The sequence below is a fragment of the Hylobates moloch genome, unplaced genomic scaffold, assembly GCF_009828535.3.
Source record: "Hylobates moloch isolate HMO894 unplaced genomic scaffold, HMol_V3 SCAFFOLD_7, whole genome shotgun sequence".
NCBI classification, from domain to species: Eukaryota; Metazoa; Chordata; class Mammalia; order Primates; family Hylobatidae; genus Hylobates; species Hylobates moloch.
In genome coordinates this window covers 106,204,937-106,217,963 of record NW_026652282.1, presented here as the reverse complement: position 1 = coordinate 106,217,963, position 13,027 = coordinate 106,204,937, and the positions used below count along the sequence as shown (strand labels likewise).

The window sequence follows — 13,027 nt, the reverse complement described above, 5'->3', positions numbered from 1 at the left end:
AAAAAAAAAAAAAAAAAAAAAAAAAAAACTAGCTTATTCCCTGGACCTCTTTTATAAATTACCAATCCATTCATGTCTTAATCACTTACCAAAATGTCCCGCTTCTTAATACTGTTGCATTGGGCATTAAGTTTAAACATGAATATCGGAGGGGACATAAACAATCAAACAATAGAAGTATATGATAGATCCTTTTTGACTCAGGATCACACTACCATAATAATGTCACCAAACAAGGTGAATGGAATATTCTAGCATTACAAGTAATAATAAAAACTAACACATATAGAATGCTTCCTAGGCAAAGCACTATTAACCATTAATTTTCATTCAGACCTCTCAGGTTTACTTCTTCAAATGTTCCTTCATCATAGTGGCCTACTCTGACCATCCTATGTAATGAACTTTATTGTCCTTCATTTTCTATGCCTTTATCAGCTTCTATTTTTCTTTATATTACTCATCATTAACTGGTATCATACTGTATTTTTATCTTATCCACTTTTCTAGAATATTAGTTCCTTGAGAGCATGAACTTTGTTTCTTTTTTGCTCACTACTATATCCATATCACCTAGCACAGTGCCTGATACATAGTAGGTGATTAATAAATATTGGTTGAGTAAATGAATGACTAATAAGGACATGATGAAATATTAGTTGGTGTAGATTTGGCAGTTTGTTGCGAAAGTCTTAATAATGTTCTTACCAATAATTCTACTTCTGGGACTTTGTCCTAAATAAATAATATGAAATAAAGAAAAAACTTCATTTACAAAGATTTTCACCAAGCATTATTTGTGATAATAGAAAATATGAAGGAACCCAAATGTTCAACAAGGCAAATGCTATGTGATTTATGATACATCTAGACAAGGCAATATATAATGGCCATTAAAAAAAGATGTTTACAAATATTTTATGATAAAAGGAAAATGTTTGTGTTATACTACCAAATGATAAACCAAGGTGTAAAATTATATGTATCCAATATGTAAGAAAGAAAAAAGACTTGAAAAAGAGATGCAAAAGTGCTAAAAATGATTATTTCTGATTGAAAAAGGTGGGTAATAGGTTATTTTTTCCTTTATTATCTGTATTTTCCAAATTTTCTGTAATTAGACTATATAACTTTTATGAGACACAGTGTATTTACAAAACGAAGAAAAACATTAAAAAAAAATTGCCATATGAGAAGTGAGGTTTGGGAATAAATAACAAAGAGAATAAACCCATTTTTCTTGAGAGATGTTGCTGGAGGGAGAGGAATATGTCAGTTTTAGCCAAGACCAACTATTCTCTGACTTTATTTTGAAGAGGACTACAGAAGGGAAAATAATCGAGATCCACTGATCCAATCTGGTCTTCACTCACTAGAGAACCAAAGAGGGCAGAACTTACCCTGCTAGGATTTGAACAGGTTGTTCAAGGGAAATTGCACAAATTAAGTCTTCTTCATATTGCTGTGGAAAGCACTAGCAATTTGCTTCATGTAAAACAGAAGTGATTACTCACTATATTTCTTCATGTCATGTAGTAAAAACAATTAAGTGAAGTTAGACTATAGATTACTTGGCTATTCAGCCACAGTCACCTCTAATGGAAAAGAAGAAAAATAGCACTGACAAGTTTTGGCAGGTCTCATCATTAGAAATGCCTATATTGCCAGAAAGAAAAGAAGCTTCAGCCAATAATGTAAACCGAGAAGTTCTCTAGGCCTTGAGGAAGAAAGTGACAATACAGAGTGTTGCAGCATTAATTGTCTGAGAGCACTGATCATTGTAATGGGAAAACTGTCTCTTTTATTAACACAATTATTTTCTACAAAGTCTTTGAGTAAATGTCCCATTAGAAAAATTGCATTAGGAGTTTCAAAGCATATATAGCGATGTAAAGATATACTCATTAATAAAATAAAGTGTGACCTATATGCCACCCAAAGTCCCTTGAAAATAGAAATAGCATTAATATAGGTATTAAAATTATAGTATAATTAGGTAATTATTTTTAAAAAGTAAAAATTTGTGAGGAAGGCGGAAGTAGCTTCGCCTTCACGCTAGGAAAACTCCCGGCGTGGAGATGGCGCGAGCTGGTCACGGAGCAGCGGTGCCCAGGGTGCAGGCAGGTCCTGGGAGTCCCCGGCAGCAAGCGCAGCCGCTGGAGAAGCAGCGCCCAGCCCCGTGGCCCGGGCTTCGCAGCGAAGAGAAGAAGAAAGTGAACTGCAAGCCCAAGAACCAGGACGAACAGGAGATCCCTTTCCGGCTCCAGGAGATTATGAGGAGCCGCCAGGAGATGAAAAACCCGATCAGTAACAAGAAAAGGAAGAAAGCAGCCCAGGTGACCTTCAGAAAGACATTGGAGAAGGAAGCAAAGGGAGCGGAGCCTGACATCGCCGTCCCCAAGTTCAAACAGAGGAAGGGGAGTCCGACGGGGCCTATATCCAGCGCATGCAGCAAGAGGCCCAGCACTTGCTATTCCTCAGCAAGAACCAGGCCATCCGGCAGCCAGAGGTGCAGGCAGCTCCCAAGGAGAAGTCTGAGCAGAAAAAAGCAAAAAAGTGTTCCAGAAGCGGTGACTAGATAAAGTCCGACGGAAAAAGGAGGAAAAGGCAGCAGACAGGCTGGAGCAGGAGCTGCTCCGAGACACGGCGAAGTTTGGTCAGGTTGTCCTGCAGCCCCCAGAGCTGACTGCCAGGCCCCAGGGTAGTGTAAGCAAGGACCAGCCTGGCAGGAGATCGCAGATGCTGAGGATGCTTCTGAGCCCAGGCGGTGTGTCCCAGCCTCTGACCGCCTCCCTGGCCCGCCAGCGGATTGTGGGGGAGGAGAGAGAGCGGGCCGTGCAGGCCTACAGAGTGTTGAAGCAGCCCCGGCGGTGGCTGCACGGGGAGCAACCACACCTCACTTCCCGGAAGAAGCCAGAGCCGCAGCTGTGATGGAGAGACACCTGGGGCCTGGCCACGCTCCGGGAAAACTGGCACCAGGAGCTGCCACACCTGGGTAGGAGAGAGGCAGGCCATGCCAGCAGTGTGGGGTGAGGCCTCCAGCTACTTGTTCACACGTTGGGCACTAGTGGGTCCACATCTTACAGGGGTTGAGTGCCCGACGGACTAGGGCCAAGGCCTGGTTGACAGACGGCCCGTGGGGCCCCGTGTCACTCACAGCTCCATCTCTTGGTTTTGAACGTCCATTCTGAGTCTCAGCCCAGGTACACCTTAGGAAGGGCTGGATCCCTGTCCCTGAACACCAACTACTGAGACAGCTGATGAGGCTGGCTCGGTGTGTGATGGTGTGTGTGTGTGACAGTGTGTGACGGAGGCCCCCGGGAGTGCACAGCGCACATCAGGCAGAGCAGGCCACGGGCAGGGAAGACGCATCGGGGCAGGGCCACTGGGCACATCTGGACCACCTGGGAGGGCTCTGCAGGGGACCGTGACTACAGGCCAGTTGTGAGTGGTCCCCTGCAGAGGCTGCCCACCCAAGGTTTGGTTGGGGTGAAACGTGATGACAACACATACACTTAAGAAGGTGGGAACTGGGCCCGGGCGCGGTGGCTCACACCTGTAATGCCAGCACTTTGGGCAGCCGAGGCGAGTGGATCACCTGAGGTCAAGAGTTCGAACCAGCCTGGCCAACATGGTGAAACCGCATCTCTACTAAAAATGCACGAAAAAAAAAAACAACAGTGGGAACAGAGTTGTCACTTATCTAACAGGGCTCTGAGAGAGCAGGGAGGCCCAAAGTGGCTGGAGAAGGTAAAGGAAAAATCCTGTCTTGGGCTCGGGGTCACAGAGTGGGGCCCAGGGGGAGTTCCTGCTGAGGGCAGGGCCTTGCCAGGCTTCAGTCTCCATCCAGTGCCAAAGGAGGAAATGCCCAGGCTGTCAGCATTTCCAGATGAGAGCAGAAGGGAGAGGCTTAAACCCAAGTCACACGTCCAGCAATGGAGTCCGACAGCCCAGCACCATCTGGGAACTGAGGAGCGCCTCTGCCCGGCCCCCACACCCTGTGGAAAGTGAGGAGCGTCTCTGCGCGGCCACCGCCCTGTCTGGGAAGTGAGGAGCGCCTCTGCCCGGCCACCCCGTCTGGGAAGTGAGGAGCGTCTCTGCCCGGCCACCCCGTCTGGGAAGTGAAGAGCGTCTCTGCCTGGCCACCCCGTCTGGGAAGCCAGGAGAGCCTCTGCCCGGCCGCTGCCCTGTCTGGGAAGTGAGGAGCGCCTCTGCCCGGCGCTGTGCAACCTTCCAAGTGTGAAGTGACAGCCTTGTGTGTGATCTTTTCTGTCTTCCCCAAGTTTGCACTTTCGACACTAAAGTTTACTTTTTAGTTAAAAATTTAAAAAAAAAAAAGTAAAAATTTGTACCATTTTCTAAACTAATAGAAATCATACTTTTAACATCTATTTGAGAAAGATATCTATCCATACACATGTATGCATATTCACGTTATGTGCATATTCATATATACATATATTTTTTGATGTCAACATCTTGAACCTGGCTTTTAGGCCCTTCTTCTGCTCACCTCCAGTTTATGCATTTTATCTCCATAGCCAATCTCTGCTGATAGTTTTGTTTTAAGAGGCTGAGAACTGAAGGAAGTAGAATATTATTATCTATGTAGGAAGAAACAACAGGCAGTGGTGCTAATTAAGGTCTGGGCTAGATGATCTCTTAATGAGCTGTCCAGGTTTACACATAGGGCTCTGCTTGCAGGGTCTAGCCTATCTCCAAAACCAATAGTCAGTCCTGTGAGATGTATTTTGTATTTGTTTAATAGTTTCTGCTGTTTTTGCCTCTGGTATGCATTATTTGGCTGAGTTCAGTGATGGTCCTGTCAAACATTCTAATTTCTTTTTCTTAAACGGTAGTTAACCCACATTCAGTATTAAGACAGTGAACAGTTTCTTTTTTGGAAATGAATTCTTGAGTGGAATAGAGAGATAAAGGGTGAGGGAAGTTGTACATGTTGGGAATTGTTAAGTGATGGCAAGTAACCTGTGGTATCTGACATAGATCAATGTATTAACTGGCCTTCTCTAGTCATAAATGGGGTGACACACTCCTAAAGGAGCCAGCTTGAAAACAATGGAGAAGTGAGCAGAGAAGAGCTATATCATTTTGAAGCCCTTTGTTTTTCCCCAGTCTTCTGTTTATCTCACCAAGGCAAAATGCTACATATAGGGCAGTTTATTTTTTAAAGCATTTTTTGCTAGCCTCCCCGCAGAATCAGCCTGATGTATATGAAGCCAATTTCTACAGACTTGCTCTGGTATATGCAGCACAAGAGCCAGAAATATTTTTTGTAGTCTGGATCTAAGTACTTTCTGAAATGTCTTCCCTTGAAAGATTCTAACTTAGCACTATTCTGGAACCACATGAACATCTGAGCAGAACTACATCTTTTTTGAGCAACATTAACAGTGATGAAAAATGCACATCAGGCAGTTAGATTGCAACTAATCAAGAGCACGACTTCAGCCTAGTATGAATGATTTATATATAGTGCATTGGATATGGAGATCATTAGTAATAATATGATACCCTGTTGTCATTATAAGGTCACCTTGGTGATCTTTGTAAGATATTTGTAAGGTGACAATGATGTTATTGACCTACGTTTTAAATGTGGCATTTAAGTATTGTCTTCTGTCTTGATTTACTGGTAAAATTTTTAAATTGTTCACTCTTACTACTGAGATTTTTCCTCAAATATAAAAATAATAGGTTTTGGGATTACTTCATTAATAAATTGGGACCATAAGGTTAATTAAGTGCCAATCATAAAATATTGGAATGTTAAATTTTGAAGTTTCTTTTTTCTTCTGCTTTAATTTACACACTGCCTTTTCTTTTCTTTTCTTTTCTTTTCTTTTCTTTTCTTTCCTTTGTTCTTTTTTTAGACAAGGTCTCGCTCTGTCATCCAGCCTGGAGTGGATAACACTCCAGCTCACTGCAGCCTCAACCTCACAGCTCACTGCAGCCTCACTGCAGCCTCAACCTTCCAGGCTCAAATGATCCTTCCACCTCAGCCTCCAAATTAGCAGAGACTACAGGCACACAGCACAATGCCTGGCTAATATTTTTATTTTTATTGTAGAGACAGGCTTTCACTCGGTTGCCCAGGCTGGTCTCGAACTTCTGTACTCAAGTGATCCTCTCACCTCGGCCTCCCAAAATGCTCGGATTACAGGCGTGAGCCACCCTGTGTGGCCCACACTGCCTTTTCTAAAATGGATTTTTGAAGAATTAAAAACGTATAATAACTTTCTATATATGAGTAATATGTGTTTATTATAGGAAAGTTAGAAAATACGGATACACAGAAAGAAGAAAATCATATATAATTTACATACGTATATATCTAAGCTCAACTCACATTGTGGTTACTTTATAATGTGCTTATTTAAATAAATATTTTTGAACATATTTCTATGTGAATAAAATATATTAGATATGTGCATACACACAGACATATATATATACATACACACACATAAACACACAGACCTACACACAGAAAGAGAGAGAGAGACAAAGACAAAGAGAGACAGTTGAAAAAAAACACCAAAAAATGAAAAATATATAGTCCCCTTTCCCCCATCTCTTCCAGAACGTCGTTTAGAAGCAGCAAATTAAAGACATACATAGAAATTATATGAAGTGACCATTAACATCTAACAGTTCCCATATTATGTTTAATGGCTGCTTAGTAATCCATCACATAAATAAATCCTTGATTTATTTAACCAGACTCCAATTATTGGATATTTAGGCAATTTCCAATATTTATTACTATAAAAACATCATGAAAAATTCTTATACATACCTCTCTGTATATATCTCTGATAACTCCTTTTGAAATGTTTAAATGTAAAATAACTTGATCACAAGGAAGACATATTTTTAAGGGTTTTGGTACCTACTGAAAAGTTGCCCTCCATAAATATTGCACCAATTTTACATTACTAATAAATGACTTTTTTCTTTTCTTTTTTTTTTTTTGAGACAGTCTTGCCCTGTTGCCCAGGCTGGAGCGCAATGGCGCAAGGTCAGCTCACTGCAACCTCCGCCTCCCTGATTCAAGCAATTCTCTGCCTCAGCCTTCTGAGTAGCTGGGATTACAGGCACTCACCACCATGCCCAGCTAATTTTTGTCTTTTTAATACAGGCCGAGTTTCACCATCTTGGCCAGGCTGGTCTTGAACTCTTGACCTTGTGATCCACCCGCCTCAGCCTCTCAAAGTGCTGGGATTACAGGTGTGAGCCACCACACCTGCCATGAATGACTTTTTAAAAGTTCATATGTTAAAAATCCATGTGACTTCATACTGGGTATATATAAATCAGAGGAAGAAGTGTATCTCTCAAGTGGAGTAAAATTAGTAGGGATCATTATATAATAGCACAGCTCCTTCCTTAGCACCAAGCATGGCACATGGGAGACTATCTTAGTCTATTTGTCATGCCATAAAGGAATGCCTGAGGCTGTGTAATTTATAAAGAAAGGAGGTTTATTTGGGTCACATTTCTGCAGGCTGTAAAGAAACACGGCAAGAGAATCCACTTCTGGTGAAGACTCAGGAAGCTTCCAATCATGTCAGAAGGTGAAGGGGAGCCAGCATATTCAGAGATTAAATGATGAGAGAGAGAGAGAGAGAGCACGAGAGCACCAGGCTTTTTTTTTTTTTCAACCAGCATTTCTCATGGGAACTAAGAGTGAGAACTTACTTGCATGATAAGGGCACCAAGCTATTCATGAAAGATCTACTCCCATGATCTAAACACCTCGTACCAGGCCCCACCTCCAGCATTAAGGATCAAATCTCAACATGTGACTTGACAGGGCCAAACCAACCATATCCAAACCATAGTGGAGACACATTTTATAGTCAGCTTTATACCTGTTGAATAAAAGATGCCATGTGGGACGTTGGTAAAAGGACTGAACCAAAAGTGAGGGGACATGCATTCTAATCCTGGCTCTGCCACTAACCACATATATGAGTTTGCAAAAGCCATTTAACCTCTCTGGGCCTTAGTTTCCTAATCTTACAACAGAGTTGTTTGAGAAACAGATGAAATACATATATGAATTTTTTTATAAATTGTAAAGGACAATTTTAATGTAAGAAATTAGGACTACTATAAATTGTTTACACTAGTGGAAACTCCTTGAAATTGTGGGCATTTCATCTCAAAATGACTGGTATGTTGAGTGGAAATTGAAAAAAAGGAAATTGAATAGTGTTCAGTTGGCAGAGTCTATGTGGAATGGGTGAGAATTTCATACTCCTCCAGGTATACTCTTCTATAATTAAGAAATTCTTTGTTAGAAGCATAATTAATATAATTAGTTGAAATTTCAAGTAGACCTTTTAAAAAATGGACCCCTTTATCTCTTGTGAATTGCATAATGAATATTCTTATATTCACAACCCTCATCTCCACTTCCAACCCCACCCCACATGTATCTCTTCCATTCTTTCATATAAGGACTGCTTTGGATTTGCATGCACATATGTTTGAAGGATAATTTGGCCTAATTTGTTTACAGGAATTACAAGGGTGACCTTTATTCCGCTGTCTCCTTTTTGATTCCCATAACTTCTGGACCTATCAAGGTATGTGCATTTTACACCGAATTTTACTTTGAGAATTGAACACATAGCTACATAATGTGAAAAGAATGGAATGTTTTGGTGATATAGTCAGTTATATTTATTGCACGTCATGTAAATGAAATGCATTGTTTTAAAATTTTTAAAGTCTATTTGTCCATTTTATAGATAAGCTTGTGTCTGTACCTCATAATTTTTAGTCTTTGCAAAAACAAATATGCAGGCTGTCTTACATGTCTGAATAATTCTGTGACCTTTTCCACATACAGCTACTAAAATCAGGAGTTTTCTTGACTAATGGGAACATCTGCAGAGTGTGTAGGAACAGCAGTAGCCAGAGAAGATGTTTGCAAGACTATTTAGTAGTTCTTACTGACTACAAATAAATATTTCTCCATATCAGTGGAACAGATATTTCCATTCAGAAAATTTTACTGGCATGAATATTTGCCTCCTGAAATGAATGTTTTGATTCTTTAGTAAAGTCTCATGTAAAATATTTGTATTTACACAGGTATTGCATTCATTTGTTTACCCTTCCATTATACCTTCTCTTCATCTACCCATCTATCCATCTATATGTCCAATAAACGGCTATTGAGCAACTTTGGGGCAAAAGTTATTGTGCCTTTTTTTGTGGTAAATGTGCCAATGTAGGTATAATTCAAATGGAGCATTGAGTGTTTGCTTCTCTACAGTCAGTCCACTGTTAGGTGGACTATGTGAGAAAATGTGGCAAGATGAAGGATCTCCCTCATTGGTTTTAATTTTTATTAAAATATTGGTCAATATTCAGTCCTTAGTAACTAAGGCATAGAAAGCATTGATTTTTTTTTCCCTTTGCTACCTATATCTTGCAGTGCTATGCATCATTACTCAAATGTGAATTCTCATTTCAAGCTGTAAAAAAGTCAAAAGGATGATCTGAATTTGTGGTAAGTCTTTGGCATCACTTGATACTTTCTTTAAGAGTATGTAAAAAAGAAATCTGCAAACTCTCAGAATTTGCATTGCCCTTCTAAAAATATAACACAAATATCTCGTAAAGGGTTTCATTAATCGGGCTCCAATTATTGGATGTTAGTCTGTATCAGAAATTTAAAACGGATTTGTCAGTTTTGACTATACATGTAGTTCTATTAGCCTTTCTTTCAGAGGTACTGTCTTTAAGGGAATACTATTGCCAAAAAGTTCAGATTACTATAGGAAAAAAAAATGTAAGATCACAAAATAAAATGACATTAAAAGATAAACTTACTTAAAAAGTTAAGATTTTTGTATATAATGTCATTTGTGAAAATAATTTTTTTAATTTGATAATTGTGAGTCTGCCCGTTGTGCAATACTAATTGCAAAGTATTTTTCACACTAGGAAAGTTTAAATGTGTGGAAAATGTTAGTCTTACTAAGCTAATGTGAATGAATGGATCAGAATGGAGAGGAAAATGCCTGACAGACCCAAAGAATGCACACTTATAAAAATAATTGGCACTAAATATTTAAAAGTTTCAGAGAGCAGCTAGTTTCCCTCTTTTAGAAAGACAACATGACATAGTAGAAAAGCCCTTGTTTGTCACTCAGAAAGCCTGGGCTCTACTCTCAGTCTTATATTAGTAATACGTTTCTCATCAGGTCACTTCTTCACTCTGAGCATTGGTTTTCTCAAGTCTATTATACAAACTTTGGGCTGAACAACTCCAACTGTCTTTCTGTTCAAACATTGTATGATTTTTAGAAAATTCAGGGCTGTTCTCAGATATGCAATATGGAATCAAGATTAGCGATTAAATTGAAATACACACGCCATTTAAAAGATTGCTCCTTGTTAAGTGGTTTAGTGAGTTGGTAATAGTATATTTTTCCTTGATTTAAAGCAATTGTGTATTCTAACGCCACTATCACTCACTCGTTCCACGCGTACTAGTACTGGTGTTATAATAAATAGTTTCAAGCTGAAGTTTAGCTAGTAGTCTTGAGTCTTCCTCCTCGATAAAAATGCTTAACTTTGGGATGCTGCTGTGCTTCTTCTCTGTCAGTCTGTTGGAGTTCAGCAAACTATGTTTTCACCTTCTTGCATGATGGTCGTTCAAGGTCAAGCATCTCTCTGTACCTTGAAACCATCCAAGTGTGTAACCTGATGACTTCAGACTCCAATGCTTTCAATCTGGCACCTTTCATGAGCATTGAGTTCGTATTAAAACATTTAAAATATATTCTCCTTCATCTACATATCACAGCAGTAACAACTTGGGCACAGGACAGTGCCTGAGAACAAATAACCACTTGGAGTTAATGATCTGAGGGGCAGCTGAAGGACCATTGACTCTTCCTAGTCAGTTCTTTGTCCCTATAAAATGCCTACTTCTGAGGTGCCGAGCCTTCAATAATTTTTCTGTCTCACATCAGATTAAGTAGTGACCATAAATAATAGCATTTAATACATAATAATGAGATGTGGCAATGCAATAAAATATCAACAATTCTAGTACTATATTATTAACATGGCTATTCTGATGAAACCAAAAGAATGAGCAGTAAATGAAGTTCATGAATCATAATATTTTAGAAGAGACTTTCCCCTTATTGATTTGAAATGAGATATAAGAAAGAATTCATTTGGTTTAGGGGAGCAGTTCCCTTTCTTTTGCTCTGTATTCCACTGATGAATGATCTAATTTAGAAATAATAAAAAATGCCTCTGATGTCTATTTTAAATTGATTTTTAAATAGTGTATGTTCAGCTTTTCCCCTCTTTTTTAGCAGTAGATTCATTTTTCAAGATATGTACAGCTCTGAACTAAGTTACAAATACAACTCTACAAATGTTCTTTTCCAGAAGAAGCACTTTTTATTTATTTATTACTGTGACAAACATTTATAAGTCTCTACAGTGTGCCAGGCATAGTGCTAGGTGCTGGGGAAACAAAAAGTAATATGGAACGTAGTCCTCACTCATAAGCTCATAGTAGAGAGTTGGGGACTGTGCTATACACAGAGAAATAAAATAATCAAGTGTTGTAGGTATGGAGTTTCTATGAATTTACTTGCTCATGGCATTTTTAAAATAAGTTTAAAAGATTCATATATCAAAATCTACTGAGTAAGGCAATGATATGTGTAATCTAAAATAGCTCTCCACTCAAATCTACAGGAATCATTGGTTATGGTGGGAGAAATGCCCCTCCCCGCCCCCAAAAAGATGTCTGTGTCCGCATCTCTGAAACCTGTGAATATGGCATGTCATGTGAACATGACAAAGAGGAATTAAGATTGCAAATGGAATTAAGGTTACTAATCGGCTGACCTTAAAATAGGGAGATTATCCTGGTTATCTCTGTGGGCCCAGTGTAACTACAAGCATCTTTAAAAGTGGAAGAAGAGAGCAAAAGAGAGAAAAACAGAGAGATGGGCCCATGAGAAGAACTTGGCCTGATTTTACTGGCTTTGAAAATGGAGGAAGGGGCCATGAGCCAAGGAAGGTGGATGGCCTCTAGAAAGTGGAAAAGGCAAGAACACTGATTCTTTCCTAGAGCCTCCAGGAAAGAATTCAGCCATGCCAATATCCCGATTTTAACCTATCAAAACCCACTTCAGACTTCTGACCCCTAGATCTCTAAGATAAGTCTGTGTTGTTTTATGCTGTCAATTTTGTGGTAGTTTATTACAACAGCAATGGCAAACTAGTACACTGAGGTTTACTCAGTACAGAAAATGTAAGGAGAAGTCTCTAGTTATTGATCATGATTACTGAAAGGCATTCTTCATGCTGAAATTGGTGCACAGGGTTATTTACCTAGTGACCATTTTTTCTAGATATCCATATCAGGTCCCTCCATCAGAACTACAGCGATTTGTGAGGTCCCTGAAAAACCTGACAATTCTGTCACTCCCACTCCCAATTTCAGAGAGAATTTAGTCCTCCTTCCCTCTCCTTCTGTGGACCACTTGTGCTCCCTCCTTCTATCCCCTTGTCCCATATCGCTCCACATTGATGCCTAGGATACAAGGTTTATTGATAAGTGAGAAGTAAAAAATTATCTTTTTTCTTTCATGGAACACCCGCAGCAGGAAGAATGATATAGGTACTAATATCCTAATAGGTTTACCCTGGCATGGGTTTCATGACAATCTAAATGTTGGGTATTAAGTAGAGTGTGAAAATGAAGTTTCAAGCTAGCGGCCGATTGCTCAGGGCCAGTCCTCAGATACGTTTGTTTGCAACCCAGAATGGTTTCTCTCCTCTCTACTCCTTTTGTTCCTTTTTAAAAATGCTGTAGCTTGAGTGTATCCTCTTTAATTCTGTAGTAGAGGGTAAGTGCATATGCTTTGGGGTTTAAAACCATGAGAAGATCCAATTCGGCCACATATTGACTATACAGCTTGGGTAAGTAGATTAAGAATAATCTCTCTAAATCTCA

General features: G+C 39.7%; 1 protein-coding gene and 1 pseudogene across 1 annotated transcript in view; both read left to right on the top strand.

The window, feature by feature from the left end:
- The window catches only part of TENM1 (teneurin transmembrane protein 1), an 854,513-nt gene that overhangs the window by 12,717 nt on the left and 828,769 nt on the right, over window positions 1-13,027 (top strand). Inside the window, exon 2 of the mRNA XM_058441351.1 lies at window positions 8,546-8,612. The gene's annotated coding sequence lies outside the window, so the exon portion shown is untranslated. The remainder of the gene's footprint in view (window positions 1-8,545; window positions 8,613-13,027) is intronic.
- LOC116812023 (coiled-coil domain-containing protein 137-like) lies at window positions 1,538-3,433 on the top strand (annotated as a pseudogene).